Source organism: Anser cygnoides, chromosome 5 (genome assembly GCF_040182565.1).
Source record: "Anser cygnoides isolate HZ-2024a breed goose chromosome 5, Taihu_goose_T2T_genome, whole genome shotgun sequence".
Lineage (NCBI taxonomy): Eukaryota > Metazoa > Chordata > Aves > Anseriformes > Anatidae > Anser > Anser cygnoides.
This window is the reverse complement of record NC_089877.1, coordinates 48,522,442-48,541,750: the sequence shown is the minus strand read 5'-3', so window position 1 is coordinate 48,541,750 and position 19,309 is coordinate 48,522,442. Positions and strand designations below refer to the sequence as shown.

Below are 19,309 nucleotides of genomic sequence, written 5' to 3'. Positions count from 1 at the left end.
CCAGATCCTCCTGCAGAGCCTTCCTGCCCTCGAGCAGATCGACACACGCACTTAGCTTGGTGTCACCTGCAAACTTACTGAGGGTGCACTGGACGCCCTCATCCAGATCATCAATAAAGATATTAAAGAGGACCGGCCCCAGTACCGAGCCCTGGGGGACACCACTAGTGACCAGCCTCCAACCAGATTTGACTCCATTCACCACAACTCTCTGGGCCCGGCTATCCAGCCAGTTTCTAACCCAGCGAAGCGTACGCCAGTCCAAGCCCCGAGCAGCCAGTTTCTTGAGGAGAATGTTGTGGGGAACGGTGTCAAAAGCCTTACTGAGGTCAAGGTAAACCACATCCACAGCCTTTCCCTCATCCACCAAGCGCGTCACTTGGTCATAGAAGGAGATCAGGTTCGTCAAGCAGGACCTGCCTTTCATAAACCCATGCTGACTGGGCCTGATCGCCTGCTTGCCCTGCAAGTGCCGCGTGATGACCCTCAAGATAATCTGCTCCATGAGCTTTCCTGGCACTGAGGTCAAACTGACAGGCCTATAGTTCCCCGGGTCTGCCCTGCGGCCCTTCTTATAGATGGGCGTCACATTGGCTAGCCGCCAGTCACCTGGGACCTCCCCCGATAGCCAGGACTGCCGATAAATGATGGAAAGCGGCTCGGCCAGCTCCTCCGCCAGTTCTTTCAGTACCCTCGGGTGCATCCCATCCGGCCCCATCGACTTGCGCTCATCCAAGCTCCGTAGCAGGTCGCCAACCATTTCCTCATGGGTAGCGAAGGCCACATCCTGCTCCCCATCCCCTTCCACCAGCTCAGGGCACTGGGTATCCAGAGAACAACCGGTATTGCCGCTAAAGACTGAGGCAAAGGCAGCATTAAGCACCTCAGCCTTTTCCTCATCCTTAGTAACTAGGTTTCCCCTCGCATCCAGTAAAGGATGGAGATTCTCCTTAGTCCTCCGTTTCGTGTTGATATATTTGTAAAAGGATTTTTTGTTGTCTTTAACGGCAGTAGCCAGGTTGAGCTCCAGATGAGCTTTGGCCTTTCTAATTTTCTCCCTGCACAGCCTCGCTACATCCTTGTAGTCCTCCTCAGTGGCCCGCCCTTTTTTCCAAAGATTATAAACCCTCTTTTTTCTGCTAAGCACAAGCCGCAACTCTCTGTTGAGCCAGGCCGGTCTTCTTCCACGCCGGCTCGTCTTTGGGCACGTGGGGACGGACTGCTCCTGTGCCATCACGATTTCCTTCTTGAGGAGCGCCCAGCCTTCCTGGACTCCTCTGCCCTTCAGAACCGCCTCCCAAGGGACTCGGCCAACCAGCGTCCTGAGCAGCTCAAAGTCAGCCCTCCGGAAGTCCAATACAGCAGTTTTACTGGTCCCCTTCCTGGCCTCGCCAAGAATAGAGAACTCTACCATTTCGTGGTCACTCTGCCCAAGACAGCTTCCGACCACCACATCTCCCACCAGTCCTTCTCTGTTTGTGAAGAGAAGGTCTAGCGGGGCACCACCCCTGGTAGGTTCACTGACCAGCTGTGTCAGGAAGCTATCTCCCACGCTCTCCAGAAACCTCCTAGACTACTTTCTCTGTGCCGTGTTGTGTTTCCAGGATATGTCCGGGAAGTTGAAGTCCCCCACGAGGACAAGCGCCGACGATTTTGCAACTTCTGTCAGTTGCCTATAAAACTCCTCATCCGTCTCCTCATCCTGGTTCGGCGGTCTATAACAGACCCCGACCAGGATGCTAGCCTTGCCGGCCTTCCCGCGGATCCTAACCCACAGGGATTCAACCTTATCATTCCCAGCCTGGAGTTCCACAACATCAAAAGATTCTCTAACGTAGAGAGCCACGCCACCACCCCCTCTGTGCTGCCTGTCCCTCCTGAAGAGCCGATAGCCAGGCATTGCAGCACTCCAGTCATGGGAGCGGTCCCACCACGTCTCCGTGATGGCAACCAAGTCGTAGCCTGCCTGCTGCACGATGGCTTCCAGCTCCTCCTGTTTGTTACCCATGCTGCGTGCATTAGTGTAGATGCACTTCAGCTGGGCCATCGCCTTCTTCCCCGGCCTAGCCATTGTTTCCCCCGGCACAGCTCCAACAAGCCTTGTTTGAGCCCCGTCCCCCTTCTTACCTAGTTTAAAGCGCTCTCTATGAGCCCCGCCAGCTCCTGGCCTAGGATCCGTTTTCCCCTTGGAGATAGGGACCCGTCTGGGGCCATCAGGCCGGGTGCTGAGTAAAGCTCCCCATGGTGAAAAAACCCAAAATTTCTGTGCTGGCACCAGCCTCTGAGCCACCTATTAACCACGCGAGCTTTCCGTGTCCTCTCCATGCCTCTCCCTTCCCCCGCAGGGATAGACGAAAACACCACCTGCACTCCCGCTCCCTCCACCAATTGTCCCAGCCCCCTATAGTCCTGTTTGATAGCCTTGAGGCTTCTCTTTTCAACATCGTCACTGCCAGCCTGGACTATCAAAAACGGGTAATAGTCAGAGGGGCGAACCAGGTTTGGAAGCTTCCTGGTAACGTCTCTGACCCTGGCCCCAGGGAGGCAGCAGACTTCCCTATGTGTGGGGTCAGGCCGACAAATAGGGCCCTCCGTTCCCCTGAGGAGGGAGTCGCCCACAACAATCACCCTTCTCTCTTTCTTGGTGGAGGCAGTCCTGAGGCGTGGAGTCAACTTCCTCACCTCAGGCATCCTCCTGGGTAGGCTTCCTACCTCATCCTCACCCACCGGTCTCTCCAGCTCCAGGGCCTCAAACCTATTGTTCAAGGGCACCTGGGAAGGCGGCGCCGGAAGGGGAGGGCATCTCCTGCGAGGTCGAGCAGGGACATGTCTCCATTCCTCCTCAACTCGCAGGTCCCCTCCCTCTGCCCGATGGCGACAGGGCAGGGGGTCCACCCCCCTTTGGGGCGTCTCACCCTGGTCCCTCTCCCTCCGGTCCTGCAGGGAGTCGCTCCACCAGTCCATCTCCCGCTCGCACTCCCTGATATCCCTCAACCTCTGCACCTCCTCCTTGAGCTCCGCCACCATGCGGACCAGGTCGTCCACCTGCTCGCACCTCACGCAAGCAGTCTCCCTGCCTCCCGCCGATGGCAGCAAGAGGCTCAGACACTCCCCGCATCCGGAGACCTGAACTGCCGCGTGTTTGGACGGGCAGTCGGTCTGGGTGTGTACTGACTTCCTAGAGAAAGCACCGTGCCTGGTGGAGACCATTGTAGCCCAGCTGACAGGAGAGTGCCGTTAGAGGAGTTGTCCCTATGGGCGGGTGTGAGCGTCCGCCCTTCCTGCCCGCCCTGCCCGCGCTCACTGCCTCGCTAACTGCCGCGTCACTCCCACCGCGTCACTCCCTGTTTGCCGGCCCTGGTCGCTGCGCTCCTGGTCGCTCGCGCTCCCTGAGGGCTGCCTTTGAACGGCCAGGGGGAGGAGCTGTCGCTGACGCTACTGGCTCCGCCTACGCCTCGTCAGCCTCCCTCACGAGGGCTGCCGGTGCCTGGCGGCTCCCTCACGTAGGCTGGATGCCCGAAAAATAGCCCTGCCTGTCCCGATCCTGCGCTCCGCTGCAGCTCACGTCTGCCCCGGAGCCGGTCGCCTCGGCAAGTGGCTCTGAAATGGCGGTGGTGCCCAATTTAAAAGGCCCGCCGCCGACGCTGTCGCTGACGCTGCTGGCTCCGCCTACGCCCCGTCAGCCTCCCTCACGAGGGCTGCCGGTGCCTGGCGGCTCCCTCACGTAGGCTCGATGCCCGAAAAATAGCCCTGCCTGTCCCGATCCCGCGCTCCGCTGCAGCACGCGTCTGCCCCGGAGCCGGTCGCCTCGGCAAGTCAAGTAGGTATTGCCAGGCAGAGAGGTGCTTCACTTTGAGGAAGTGTTTGAAACTAGTGCCTTGAGGCTCCTGGAACCTTCAGGCCGGTGAAACGCACTGCTCCCTCCGTCTTACTGCCCTCTCCTGACAGCTACGAACGGCCCTCCCCAGCCAGCAGGGCCTGGCCTACCCCAGCCTCCTGCCCAGGGGCTCCCTGCAGAGCCCCCAGCCCCTGGCCCTGCTGGGTGCCCCTCTCTGGTCCTGCGTCTGCGCCCTCCGCCTGGGCTCTCTGATGCGCTCAGCGGTGTCACAGAGCTGGCGGTGACCTCACAGTCTCACTCCTGCCCTTATCCCCCGGTGGCAGCAGCCACCGAGGCCTGTGTCGCACGGAGAAGCGTCTCCAGAGGATGGCACAGACACTCGTCTCTGGTCCCAGCATGCTGGATACCCTGGGGCTGGCACTTCACGGCTGCCTCTGCCTCGGCCCCGGCCTCGTCCTGCTCCTGGTGGCCTGGGCCACCCTGCGCTGCTGCCGCAGCACTTCAGGCAAACGCCACCAGGTAGGAGGGAGGCTCCAGGCCAGCCTTTCTCAGGAAGCCTGGCAGGGCAGGGGGGCTGGGGATTCGGGGGGGTCCCACTGCACCGGGGGATGGGACACGAGGCCTCTCAGGGGGCTCAGCTGGGGCCAGGCTCACTGGGGTTCTGCTCTCTGCCAACAGGTCTGTGACGGGAGCCGAGGCAGGGGAAGGCGCAGCAAGGTTCATGAAACAGGTAGAGCTCTCCTCGGCCCTGGCGCTGGCTCCTGCAGGCGCCGGGGTCCCCTAGGGCCCCGCTGCCGCCCAGGGCTGGGCCACATCCAAGCCGCGGGCAGCCGGGCCCCACCTTCAGAGGCCAGCCGGCCACCTGGGCCAGGCGCAGGGCCCGTCCCAGCAGACACTTGCTCACGGCGCTCCGTGTGCCCCATCTCTTGCAGATGCTGAGGCGCGCGCTCACGGCTGCGGGAGCAGCCCGATCTGGATCGGCAGCAGACCCTTAGGCCAGCTTCTGTGTTACGACCTCGACTGTGAACGCTGCAGCCAGGCTGTCAGGGAGAGGCAGCAGCGGCTCCTTGCCAGGCAGGCCAGAGCCTCCTGCTATCCACGCTCCTCTTCCTCTTCGGACGCCAGCGACTCCAGCCAGCACAGGGCCCCGGCCAGATCATTCCACCCGGCCAAGCTAACATCCGTCAGATCCTGGTGGCAGCCAGTGCTGCGGAACAGGAAGCGGAGGAGACCCTCTCCCCAGCGTGCAGCGATGTCCCAGACAACACTGAAAATCTATGGGGCAACCACACTTCACTGCGATGCTGGGCCTCTCAGACAGGCCGAGGAGCTTGCCCAGATGGCTCCCAGGCACCACGAGGCTGGCTTGCCTCTCACCACAGGCTCTGACGCAGCTGACAAGGACGGCAACCTGCCCGCTGGTGTGGATCCTCGTCCCATGAAAAGGCTGGAGCAAGGACTGGGCTTCTGGAAGCTGCTGCGGATGCACACCCTGAGGAAGTCCATAGAGATGCAGCTGGGAGCCCTCCCCACCACGGTGCAGCAGTCCCACAGGAGGTACACATACAGGATGGCACGCCGCACAGCTCCCGCGCCGCTGCACTCCCGTCCTGCCCCCTCCTACTTCTGCTCAGCGGAGGCCCTGTTCCTGCCGGAGGACGTGCGGGAGTTCCTGGAGATGCACATCCGTGAGAAGAAGCTGTGCCACCAATGGGGCTTGCCTGCAGGGTCGCTGGGAGGACCCCAGGCACTGCCATCAGTCCCCTAACAGCAGCGCGCAGGGCTCCACGTTCAGCGCCACCCTCAAGATCCAGGGCTGGGCACCAGGAAAGCGGGTGTCCCATGGAAAACATCCCCTGCTGCCTGTGCTGCGAGGGACAGAAGCTGCGAGGGAACGTGGAAGCCTCCCCGTCACTACCTCTTCCTACCCCTGTTAAATCCATTAAACCCATTCCTATTAAATCTCCACCTGTTCTGGGCTGCACTGATATGAGCACAGATGTCTGGGAAGGCTCTGAGGCTCCCCATGGCGCCAACGAACCAGGGCTGCGGGATGAGGAACATGGTACCTCTAACCATGCCGCCCACCTCAGCAGACTGGGACTTCCAGAGAGCAGCCCCTACGCAGGGCTCATGGTGTTGGCATTCATGAAAACACATAATCCACAAAGTGATTATATGAAGGTGCTTTATTAGGCGCCGGAAGTTAGGGGCATGCCTGCCCAAATCTAACCTCGTCCGATTTGTTCACTCAGTTCTCTTTTATCTCCTAAAATATTACATATGCATTAAGTTTCATAACACATCTACGCATACTCATTTCCTAGCTCCGCCTAGCCCCACTTCGTATGCTAATTATCTTATCAGTCCTTCTGCGCTTGCGTATCACTCTCTGGTGGTCGTCCGGGTGGTCGTCAGGATGAAGTAAGATGTCTTCATCAGAGTTGAACCTTTTAACCTTTTCTTCTTACGCATGCTCTCTGAGCCCTTGGTCTCAGTCCAAACCGCAAGGTTGGTTTGATCCAGTTCTCGGGGTCCGAGAGGCCCCAGTTATCTAGATGTCTTGCAAATTTGGCATTCTTTTAGTCCTCCTTATTCCTCATCATGAACTGGTGCGTTCCCTCATGCTATCTTTGCACATATATTTTGTGTCTTCCAAGCGCAGCCCCGGAACAGTACATCGCAAATGTAACACATATTAAGCAATATTGTATATTTCATCTTCTATTACCAACAATGGGACCATTTTGATGTCCCTCTTTGGGCTCTTGCACTGTTGCGAGGGCCTGGGAGCGCCAGCAGGGAAGTGAAAGCAGGCGCAGGATGGCTCTGGGAGAGCAAAGTCTTAGCTGTCCCCATCCTCATTAGGTGAGGCCACCTCAGGGTGCCAAAGGGGCGGGGAAGTCCTGATGGGGGCAAGCAAATGAAGGGGGGATCACACTCACATTGGACGTGCCTCTCGTGGTCAATGTCCACCCTGGGCCATATCACACCGTTCCCTCATGCCTTGATGCGGCACAGGCCAGTCATAAAGGGGCTAAAAAAAAGTGCCAGGAGCACCGCGAACACGACGCACAAACAGGACCGGCTTGGCAGTTAGCACAGGCAGTTTGTGCGGGACAGTTCAAGCGGGGCAGGGAGGAGTGCGGGGAGGATCCTCTCCTCTCTTTCCCACTTCACTTGCTCTTCCTCTCCTCTCCTTTGGGAACTCTGCCTCTTATGACTTATAATTCACCCTGGTGGGCACCCGGCATAGCCGCCGGGCTGAGGCAGCAACCCAAACTGAGGGGACACGGCCTCTCTGGGCTCATGTGGGCACCCAGCTGGATCCCCTGGGAGGTGAAGTGGCAGTCCAGAGTGGTGACTGTGGGGAGCTCCGGAATCTGGAGGCTCCCCTGGGTCCTGAGGGAAGAGAGGGCTGTCGTGGGTGCAGGTGTGCCCTGCTCAAGGAGCTGCTTGAGCAGATGGGTGGGCTGCAGCGAGAAATCGGCAGCCTGAGGGGCTCCTGGGAGTCTCTGAGGGAGACGGGTAGGAGGTGTGAACCTACCCCTACTGAAGCCCAGCAGCCCCCTCCTAAGTCCCTGCAAAGGGTAGCAGCTGAGCCAGCTGGTCACCTGCAGGACAGGGAGCTTGACAGCCCGCGAGAGGAAAGGGGCCGGACCCTCGTCTCTGCTCAAAGCAGAAGGAGGCGTCTGCCCCCAACACCCATGGTGCCACCAACCCCCACGGTGTCCCTGGGTAATAGGTTCGAGGCTCTCGGGCAGGAAAGGGATGAGGGTCTGGAGAGTAGTTGGAACTCAGGCCCCAAGAAGCACATCGAGGTAGAGGGAAGTAGCAAGCACAGGGAGCGGGACCGGTCAGGGCACTGCATCAAAAGGATCCCATCGGATTGTCCGAGGGCTCCTCAGAGAAGGTAATGTTTCCGATACCCCACCCGGAATCTTCTTGCGTCCCCCTAGGGGCAACTGCGCCTGCTGCTTCCCTAAACTGCCTGTATACCAATGCGCATGGCATGGGAAATAAACAAACAAACAAAACAGAAACAGTAGACAAAATGAACAAAAATAAACAAAATAAAAATAACAACAATATAAAACAGTAAACAAAAATAAACACGGGAAATAAACAGGCAGAAACAACACTTCCGAAGCCCTGGAATGCAGCTGTGAAGGTACTTGCACACCGAGGATGTTGTGCCCCAAGACTCACGCCACCACAACCCTTTCCAGAGAAATCCTTCAGCATTGTCAACCACGGCCAAAAAGGCAAAGGCAAAACTAGAGCAATAAGCCACCGGTCAAGCAACTGCCATAAACTCAGCAGAACCTCCCAGCCGTGGCCAGGAAAAGCAGCGCTATCAAAGTCAGGAGTATCACACAGTATCACAGATTTCTAGGTTGGAAGAGACCTCAAGATCATCGAGTCCAACCTCCGACCTAACACTAAGTACTCCACTAAACCATATCGCTAAGCTCTACATCTAAACGTCTTTTAAAGACCTCCAGGGATGGTGACTCCACCACCTCCCTGGGCAGCCCGTTCCAATGCTTAATAACCCTTTCGGTAAAGAAGTACTTCCTAACATCCAACCTAAAACTCCCCTGTCGCAACTTTCGCCCATTCCCCCTCGTCCTGTCACCAGGCACGCGGGAGAACAGACCAACCCCCACCTCTCTACAGCCTCCTTTAAGGTAACTGTAGAGAGCGATGAGGTCGCCCCTGAGCCTCCTCTTCTCCAGGCTGAACAAGCCCAGCTCCCTCAGCCGCTCCTCGTAAGACTTGTTCTCCAGACCCCTCACCAGCTTGGTCGCCCTTCTCTGGACTCGCTCGAGCACGTCCGTGTCCTTCCTGTAGCGAGGGGCCCAAAACTGAACACAGTACTCAAGGTGCGGCCTCACCAGAGCCGAGTACAGGGGCACAATCACTTCCCTAGACCTGCTGGCCACACTGCTTCTTATACAGGCCAGGATGCTGTTGGTCTTCTTGGCCACCTGAGCACACTGCTGGCTCATATCCAGCCGACTATCAACCAATACTCCCAGGTCCCTCTCGGCCAGGCAGCTTTCCAGCCACTCATCTCCCAGCCTGTAGCTCTGCTTGGGGTTGTTGCGCCCCAGGTGCAGGACCCGGCACTTGGCCTTGTTGAACTTCATGCAGTTGACCTCAGCCCATCGCTCCAGCCTATCCAGATCCTCCTGCAGAGCCTTCCTGCCCTCGAGCAGATCGACACACGCACTTAGCTTGGTGTCACCTGCAAACTTACTGAGGGTGCACTGGACGCCCTCATCCAGATCATCAATAAAGATATTAAAGAGGACCGGCCCCAGTACCGAGCCCTGGGGGACACCACTAGTGACCAGCCTCCAACCAGATTTGACTCCATTCACCACAACTCTCTGGGCCCGGCTATCCAGCCAGTTTCTAACCCAGCGAAGCGTACGCCAGTCCAAGCCCCGAGCAGCCAGTTTCTTGAGGAGAATGTTGTGGGGAACGGTGTCAAAAGCCTTACTGAGGTCAAGGTAAACCACATCCACAGCCTTTCCCTCATCCACCAAGCGCGTCACTTGGTCATAGAAGGAGATCAGGTTCGTCAAGCAGGACCTGCCTTTCATAAACCCATGCTGACTGGGCCTGATCGCCTGCTTGCCCTGCAAGTGCCGCGTGATGACCCTCAAGATAATCTGCTCCATGAGCTTTCCTGGCACTGAGGTCAAACTGACAGGCCTATAGTTCCCCGGGTCTGCCCTGCGGCCCTTCTTATAGATGGGCGTCACATTGGCTAGCCGCCAGTCACCTGGGACCTCCCCCGATAGCCAGGACTGCCGATAAATGATGGAAAGCGGCTCGGCCAGCTCCTCCGCCAGTTCTTTCAGTACCCTCGGGTGCATCCCATCCGGCCCCATCGACTTGCGCTCATCCAAGCTCCGTAGCAGGTCGCCAACCATTTCCTCATGGGTAGCGAAGGCCACATCCTGCTCCCCATCCCCTTCCACCAGCTCAGGGCACTGGGTATCCAGAGAACAACCGGTATTGCCGCTAAAGACTGAGGCAAAGGCAGCATTAAGCACCTCAGCCTTTTCCTCATCCTTAGTAACTAGGTTTCCCCTCGCATCCAGTAAAGGATGGAGATTCTCCTTAGTCCTCCGTTTCGTGTTGATATATTTGTAAAAGGATTTTTTGTTGTCTTTAACGGCAGTAGCCAGGTTGAGCTCCAGATGAGCTTTGGCCTTTCTAATTTTCTCCCTGCACAGCCTCGCTACATCCTTGTAGTCCTCCTCAGTGGCCCGCCCTTTTTTCCAAAGATTATAAACCCTCTTTTTTCTGCTAAGCACAAGCCGCAACTCTCTGTTGAGCCAGGCCGGTCTTCTTCCACGCCGGCTCGTCTTTGGGCACGTGGGGACGGACTGCTCCTGTGCCATCACGATTTCCTTCTTGAGGAGCGCCCAGCCTTCCTGGACTCCTCTGCCCTTCAGAACCGCCTCCCAAGGGACTCGGCCAACCAGCGTCCTGAGCAGCTCAAAGTCAGCCCTCCGGAAGTCCAATACAGCAGTTTTACTGGTCCCCTTCCTGGCCTCGCCAAGAATAGAGAACTCTACCATTTCGTGGTCACTCTGCCCAAGACAGCTTCCGACCACCACATCTCCCACCAGTCCTTCTCTGTTTGTGAAGAGAAGGTCTAGCGGGGCACCACCCCTGGTAGGTTCACTGACCAGCTGTGTCAGGAAGCTATCTCCCACGCTCTCCAGAAACCTCCTAGACTACTTTCTCTGTGCCGTGTTGTGTTTCCAGGATATGTCCGGGAAGTTGAAGTCCCCCACGAGGACAAGCGCCGACGATTTTGCAACTTCTGTCAGTTGCCTATAAAACTCCTCATCCGTCTCCTCATCCTGGTTCGGCGGTCTATAACAGACCCCGACCAGGATGCTAGCCTTGCCGGCCTTCCCGCGGATCCTAACCCACAGGGATTCAACCTTATCATTCCCAGCCTGGAGTTCCACAACATCAAAAGATTCTCTAACGTAGAGAGCCACGCCACCACCCCCTCTGTGCTGCCTGTCCCTCCTGAAGAGCCGATAGCCAGGCATTGCAGCACTCCAGTCATGGGAGCGGTCCCACCACGTCTCCGTGATGGCAACCAAGTCGTAGCCTGCCTGCTGCACGATGGCTTCCAGCTCCTCCTGTTTGTTACCCATGCTGCGTGCATTAGTGTAGATGCACTTCAGCTGGGCCATCGCCTTCTTCCCCGGCCTAGCCATTGTTTCCCCCGGCACAGCTCCAACAAGCCTTGTTTGAGCCCCGTCCCCCTTCTTACCTAGTTTAAAGCGCTCTCTATGAGCCCCGCCAGCTCCTGGCCTAGGATCCGTTTTCCCCTTGGAGATAGGGACCCGTCTGGGGCCATCAGGCCGGGTGCTGAGTAAAGCTCCCCATGGTGAAAAAACCCAAAATTTCTGTGCTGGCACCAGCCTCTGAGCCACCTATTAACCACGCGAGCTTTCCGTGTCCTCTCCATGCCTCTCCCTTCCCCCGCAGGGATAGACGAAAACACCACCTGCACTCCCGCTCCCTCCACCAATTGTCCCAGCCCCCTATAGTCCTGTTTGATAGCCTTGAGGCTTCTCTTTTCAACATCGTCACTGCCAGCCTGGACTATCAAAAACGGGTAATAGTCAGAGGGGCGAACCAGGTTTGGAAGCTTCCTGGTAACGTCTCTGACCCTGGCCCCAGGGAGGCAGCAGACTTCCCTATGTGTGGGGTCAGGCCGACAAATAGGGCCCTCCGTTCCCCTGAGGAGGGAGTCGCCCACAACAATCACCCTTCTCTCTTTCTTGGTGGAGGCAGTCCTGAGGCGTGGAGTCAACTTCCTCACCTCAGGCATCCTCCTGGGTAGGCTTCCTACCTCATCCTCACCCACCGGTCTCTCCAGCTCCAGGGCCTCAAACCTATTGTTCAAGGGCACCTGGGAAGGCGGCGCCGGAAGGGGAGGGCATCTCCTGCGAGGTCGAGCAGGGACATGTCTCCATTCCTCCTCAACTCGCAGGTCCCCTCCCTCTGCCCGATGGCGACAGGGCAGGGGGTCCACCCCCCTTTGGGGCGTCTCACCCTGGTCCCTCTCCCTCCGGTCCTGCAGGGAGTCGCTCCACCAGTCCATCTCCCGCTCGCACTCCCTGATATCCCTCAACCTCTGCACCTCCTCCTTGAGCTCCGCCACCATGCGGACCAGGTCGTCCACCTGCTCGCACCTCACGCAAGCAGTCTCCCTGCCTCCCGCCGATGGCAGCAAGAGGCTCAGACACTCCCCGCATCCGGAGACCTGAACTGCCGCGTGTTTGGACGGGCAGTCGGTCTGGGTGTGTACTGACTTCCTAGAGAAAGCACCGTGCCTGGTGGAGACCATTGTAGCCCAGCTGACAGGAGAGTGCCGTTAGAGGAGTTGTCCCTATGGGCGGGTGTGAGCGTCCGCCCTTCCTGCCCGCCCTGCCCGCGCTCACTGCCTCGCTAACTGCCGCGTCACTCCCACCGCGTCACTCCCTGTTTGCCGGCCCTGGTCGCTGCGCTCCTGGTCGCTCGCGCTCCCTGAGGGCTGCCTTTGAACGGCCAGGGGGAGGAGCTGTCGCTGACGCTACTGGCTCCGCCTACGCCTCGTCAGCCTCCCTCACGAGGGCTGCCGGTGCCTGGCGGCTCCCTCACGTAGGCTGGATGCCCGAAAAATAGCCCTGCCTGTCCCGATCCTGCGCTCCGCTGCAGCTCACGTCTGCCCCGGAGCCGGTCGCCTCGGCAAGTGGCTCTGAAATGGCGGTGGTGCCCGATTTAAAAGGCCCGCCGCCGACGCTGTCGCTGACGCTGCTGGCTCCGCCTACGCCCCGTCAGCCTCCCTCACGAGGGCTGCCGGTGCCTGGCGGCTCCCTCACGTAGGCTCGATGCCCGAAAAATAGCCCTGCCTGTCCCGATCCCGCGCTCCGCTGCAGCACGCGTCTGCCCCGGAGCCGGTCGCCTCGGCAAGTCAAGTAGGTATTGCCAGGCAGAGAGGTGCTTCACTTTGAGGAAGTGTTTGAAACTAGTGCCTTGAGGCTCCTGGAACCTTCAGGCCGGTGAAACGCACTGCTCCCTCCGTCTTACTGCCCTCTCCTGACAGCTACGAACGGCCCTCCCCAGCCAGCAGGGCCTGGCCTACCCCAGCCTCCTGCCCAGGGGCTCCCTGCAGAGCCCCCAGCCCCTGGCCCTGCTGGGTGCCCCTCTCTGGTCCTGCGTCTGCGCCCTCCGCCTGGGCTCTCTGATGCGCTCAGCGGTGTCACAGAGCTGGCGGTGACCTCACAGTCTCACTCCTGCCCTTATCCCCCGGTGGCAGCAGCCACCGAGGCCTGTGTCGCACGGAGAAGCGTCTCCAGAGGATGGCACAGACACTCGTCTCTGGTCCCAGCATGCTGGATACCCTGGGGCTGGCACTTCACGGCTGCCTCTGCCTCGGCCCCGGCCTCGTCCTGCTCCTGGTGGCCTGGGCCACCCTGCGCTGCTGCCGCAGCACTTCAGGCAAACGCCACCAGGTAGGAGGGAGGCTCCAGGCCAGCCTTTCTCAGGAAGCCTGGCAGGGCAGGGGGGCTGGGGATTCGGGGGGGTCCCACTGCACCGGGGGATGGGACACGAGGCCTCTCAGGGGGCTCAGCTGGGGCCAGGCTCACTGGGGTTCTGCTCTCTGCCAACAGGTCTGTGACGGGAGCCGAGGCAGGGGAAGGCGCAGCAAGGTTCATGAAACAGGTAGAGCTCTCCTCGGCCCTGGCGCTGGCTCCTGCAGGCGCCGGGGTCCCCTAGGGCCCCGCTGCCGCCCAGGGCTGGGCCACATCCAAGCCGCGGGCAGCCGGGCCCCACCTTCAGAGGCCAGCCGGCCACCTGGGCCAGGCGCAGGGCCCGTCCCAGCAGACACTTGCTCACGGCGCTCCGTGTGCCCCATCTCTTGCAGATGCTGAGGCGCGCGCTCACGGCTGCGGGAGCAGCCCGATCTGGATCGGCAGCAGACCCTTAGGCCAGCTTCTGTGTTACGACCTCGACTGTGAACGCTGCAGCCAGGCTGTCAGGGAGAGGCAGCAGCGGCTCCTTGCCAGGCAGGCCAGAGCCTCCTGCTATCCACGCTCCTCTTCCTCTTCGGACGCCAGCGACTCCAGCCAGCACAGGGCCCCGGCCAGATCATTCCACCCGGCCAAGCTAACATCCGTCAGATCCTGGTGGCAGCCAGTGCTGCGGAACAGGAAGCGGAGGAGACCCTCTCCCCAGCGTGCAGCGATGTCCCAGACAACACTGAAAATCTATGGGGCAACCACACTTCACTGCGATGCTGGGCCTCTCAGACAGGCCGAGGAGCTTGCCCAGATGGCTCCCAGGCACCACGAGGCTGGCTTGCCTCTCACCACAGGCTCTGACGCAGCTGACAAGGACGGCAACCTGCCCGCTGGTGTGGATCCTCGTCCCATGAAAAGGCTGGAGCAAGGACTGGGCTTCTGGAAGCTGCTGCGGATGCACACCCTGAGGAAGTCCATAGAGATGCAGCTGGGAGCCCTCCCCACCACGGTGCAGCAGTCCCACAGGAGGTACACATACAGGATGGCACGCCGCACAGCTCCCGCGCCGCTGCACTCCCGTCCTGCCCCCTCCTACTTCTGCTCAGCGGAGGCCCTGTTCCTGCCGGAGGACGTGCGGGAGTTCCTGGAGATGCACATCCGTGAGAAGAAGCTGTGCCACCAATGGGGCTTGCCTGCAGGGTCGCTGGGAGGACCCCAGGCACTGCCATCAGTCCCCTAACAGCAGCGCGCAGGGCTCCACGTTCAGCGCCACCCTCAAGATCCAGGGCTGGGCACCAGGAAAGCGGGTGTCCCATGGAAAACATCCCCTGCTGCCTGTGCTGCGAGGGACAGAAGCTGCGAGGGAACGTGGAAGCCTCCCCGTCACTACCTCTTCCTACCCCTGTTAAATCCATTAAACCCATTCCTATTAAATCTCCACCTGTTCTGGGCTGCACTGATATGAGCACAGATGTCTGGGAAGGCTCTGAGGCTCCCCATGGCGCCAACGAACCAGGGCTGCGGGATGAGGAACATGGTACCTCTAACCATGCCGCCCACCTCAGCAGACTGGGACTTCCAGAGAGCAGCCCCTACGCAGGGCTCATGGTGTTGGCATTCATGAAAACACATAATCCACAAAGTGATTATATGAAGGTGCTTTATTAGGCGCCGGAAGTTAGGGGCATGCCTGCCCAAATCTAACCTCGTCCGATTTGTTCACTCAGTTCTCTTTTATCTCCTAAAATATTACATATGCATTAAGTTTCATAACACATCTACGCATACTCATTTCCTAGCTCCGCCTAGCCCCACTTCGTATGCTAATTATCTTATCAGTCCTTCTGCGCTTGCGTATCACTCTCTGGTGGTCGTCCGGGTGGTCGTCAGGATGAAGTAAGATGTCTTCATCAGAGTTGAACCTTTTAACCTTTTCTTCTTACGCATGCTCTCTGAGCCCTTGGTCTCAGTCCAAACCGCAAGGTTGGTTTGATCCAGTTCTCGGGGTCCGAGAGGCCCCAGTTATCTAGATGTCTTGCAAATTTGGCATTCTTTTAGTCCTCCTTATTCCTCATCATGAACTGGTGCGTTCCCTCATGCTATCTTTGCACATATATTTTGTGTCTTCCAAGCGCAGCCCCGGAACAGTACATCGCAAATGTAACACATATTAAGCAATATTGTATATTTCATCTTCTATTACCAACAATGGGACCATTTTGATGTCCCTCTTTGGGCTCTTGCACTGTTGCGAGGGCCTGGGAGCGCCAGCAGGGAAGTGAAAGCAGGCGCAGGATGGCTCTGGGAGAGCAAAGTCTTAGCTGTCCCCATCCTCATTAGGTGAGGCCACCTCAGGGTGCCAAAGGGGCGGGGAAGTCCTGATGGGGGCAAGCAAATGAAGGGGGGATCACACTCACATTGGACGTGCCTCTCGTGGTCAATGTCCACCCTGGGCCATATCACACCGTTCCCTCATGCCTTGATGCGGCACAGGCCAGTCATAAAGGGGCTAAAAAAAAGTGCCAGGAGCACCGCGAACACGACGCACAAACAGGACCGGCTTGGCAGTTAGCACAGGCAGTTTGTGCGGGACAGTTCAAGCGGGGCAGGGAGGAGTGCGGGGAGGATCCTCTCCTCTCTTTCCCACTTCACTTGCTCTTCCTCTCCTCTCCTTTGGGAACTCTGCCTCTTATGACTTATAATTCACCCTGGTGGGCACCCGGCATAGCCGCCGGGCTGAGGCAGCAACCCAAACTGAGGGGACACGGCCTCTCTGGGCTCATGTGGGCACCCAGCTGGATCCCCTGGGAGGTGAAGTGGCAGTCCAGAGTGGTGACTGTGGGGAGCTCCGGAATCTGGAGGCTCCCCTGGGTCCTGAGGGAAGAGAGGGCTGTCGTGGGTGCAGGTGTGCCCTGCTCAAGGAGCTGCTTGAGCAGATGGGTGGGCTGCAGCGAGAAATCGGCAGCCTGAGGGGCTCCTGGGAGTCTCTGAGGGAGACGGGTAGGAGGTGTGAACCTACCCCTACTGAAGCCCAGCAGCCCCCTCCTAAGTCCCTGCAAAGGGTAGCAGCTGAGCCAGCTGGTCACCTGCAGGACAGGGAGCTTGACAGCCCGCGAGAGGAAAGGGGCCGGACCCTCGTCTCTGCTCAAAGCAGAAGGAGGCGTCTGCCCCCAACACCCATGGTGCCACCAACCCCCACGGTGTCCCTGGGTAATAGGTTCGAGGCTCTCGGGCAGGAAAGGGATGAGGGTCTGGAGAGTAGTTGGAACTCAGGCCCCAAGAAGCACATCGAGGTAGAGGGAAGTAGCAAGCACAGGGAGCGGGACCGGTCAGGGCACTGCATCAAAAGGATCCCATCGGATTGTCCGAGGGCTCCTCAGAGAAGGTAATGTTTCCGATACCCCACCCGGAATCTTCTTGCGTCCCCCTAGGGGCAACTGCGCCTGCTGCTTCCCTAAACTGCCTGTATACCAATGCGCATGGCATGGGAAATAAACAAACAAACAAAACAGAAACAGTAGACAAAATGAACAAAAATAAACAAAATAAAAATAACAACAATATAAAACAGTAAACAAAAATAAACACGGGAAATAAACAGGCAGAAACAACACTTCCGAAGCCCTGGAATGCAGCTGTGAAGGTACTTGCACACCGAGGATGTTGTGCCCCAAGACTCACGCCACCACAACCCTTTCCAGAGAAATCCTTCAGCATTGTCAACCACGGCCAAAAAGGCAAAGGCAAAACTAGAGCAATAAGCCACCGGTCAAGCAACTGCCATAAACTCAGCAGAACCTCCCAGCCGTGGCCAGGAAAAGCAGCGCTATCAAAGTCAGGAGTATCACACAGTATCACAGATTTCTAGGTTGGAAGAGACCTCAAGATCATCGAGTCCAACCTCCGACCTAACACTAAGTACTCCACTAAACCATATCGCTAAGCTCTACATCTAAACGTCTTTTAAAGACCTCCAGGGATGGTGACTCCACCACCTCCCTGGGCAGCCCGTTCCAATGCTTAATAACCCTTTCGGTAAAGAAGTACTTCCTAACATCCAACCTAAAACTCCCCTGTCGCAACTTTCGCCCATTCCCCCTCGTCCTGTCACCAGGCACGCGGGAGAACAGACCAACCCCCACCTCTCTACAGCCTCCTTTAAGGTAACTGTAGAGAGCGATGAGGTCGCCCCTGAGCCTCCTCTTCTCCAGGCTGAACAAGCCCAGCTCCCTCAGCCGCTCCTCGTAAGACTTGTTCTCCAGACCCCTCACCAGCTTGGTCGCCCTTCTCTGGACTCGCTCGAGCACGTCCGTGTCCTTCCTGTAGCGAGGGGCCCAAAACTGAACACAGTACTCAAGGTGCGGCCTCACCAGAGCCGAGTACAGGGGCACAATCACTTCCCTAGACCTGCTGGCCACACTGCTTCTTATACAGGCCAGGATGCTGTTGGTCTTCTTGGCCACCTGAGCACACTGCTGGCTCATATCCAGCCGACTATCAACCAATACTCCCAGGTCCCTCTCGGCCAGGCAGCTTTCCAGCCACTCATCTCCCAGCCTGTAGCTCTGCTTGGGGTTGTTGCGCCCCAGGTGCAGGACCCGGCACTTGGCCTTGTTGAACTTCATGCAGTTGACCTCAGCCCATCGCTCCAGCCTATCCAGATCCTCCTGCAGAGCCTTCCTGCCCTCGAGCAGATCGACACACGCACTTAGCTTGGTGTCACCTGCAAACTTACTGAGGGTGCACTGGACGCCCTCATCCAGATCATCAATAAAGATATTAAAGAGGACCGGCCCCAGTACCGAGCCCTGGGGGACACCACTAGTGACCAGCCTCCAACCAGATTTGACTCCATTCACCACAACTCTCTGGGCCCGGCTATCCAGCCAGTTTCTAACCCAGCGAAGCGTACGCCAGTCCAAGCCCCGAGCAGCCAGTTTCTTGAGGAGAATGTTGTGGGGAACGGTGTCAAAAGCCTTACTGAGGTCAAGGTAAACCACATCCACAGCCTTTCCCTCATCCACCAAGCGCGTCACTTGGTCATAGAAGGAGATCAGGTTCGTCAAGCAGGACCTGCCTTTCATAAACCCATGCTGACTGGGCCTGATCGCCTGCTTGCCCTGCAAGTGCCGCGTGATGACCCTCAAGATAATCTGCTCCATGAGCTTTCCTGGCACTGAGGTCAAACTGACAGGCCTATAGTTCCCCGGGTCTGCCCTGCGGCCCTTCTTATAGATGGGCGTCACATTGGCTAGCCGCCAGTCACCTGGGACCTCCCCCGATAGCCAGGACTGCCGATAAATGATGGAAAGCGGCTCGGCCAGCTCCTCCGCCAGTTCTTTCAGTACCCTCGGGTGCATCCCATCCGGCCCCATCGACTTGCGCTCATCCAAGCTCCGTAGCAGGTCGCCAACCATTTCCTCATGGGTAGCGAAGGCCACATCCTGCTCCCCATCCCCTTCCACCAGCTCAGGGCACTGGGTATCCAGAGAACAACCGGTATTGCCGCTAAAGACTGAGGCAAAGGCAGCATTAAGCACCTCAGCCTTTTCCTCATCCTTAGTAACTAGGTTTCCCCTCGCATCCAGTAAAGGATGGAGATTCTCCTTAGTCCTCCGTTTCGTGTTGATATATTTGTAAAAGGATTTTTTGTTGTCTTTAACGGCAGTAGCCAGGTTGAGCTCCAGATGAGCTTTGGCCTTTCTAATTTTCTCCCTGCACAGCCTCGCTACATCCTTGTAGTCCTCCTCAGTGGCCCGCCCTTTTTTCCAAAGATTATAAACCCTCTTTTTTCTGCTAAGCACAAGCCGCAACTCTCTGTTGAGCCAGGCCGGTCTTCTTCCACGCCGGCTCGTCTTTGGGCACGTGGGGACGGACTGCTCCTGTGCCATCACGATTTCCTTCTTGAGGAGCGCCCAGC

The 19,309-nt window shown here is 58.2% G+C and overlaps 1 long non-coding RNA gene across 1 annotated transcript; it reads left to right on the top strand.

Moving 5' to 3' along the window:
- Positions 1-4,137: 4,137 nt before the first annotated feature.
- On the top strand, positions 4,138-4,907 carry LOC136790961 (uncharacterized). The gene is made up of 3 exons (XR_010831957.1): positions 4,138-4,357; positions 4,517-4,568; positions 4,771-4,907. It is a non-coding gene; the product is annotated as an uncharacterized lncRNA (long non-coding RNA).
- Positions 4,908-19,309: the final 14,402 nt, after the last annotated feature.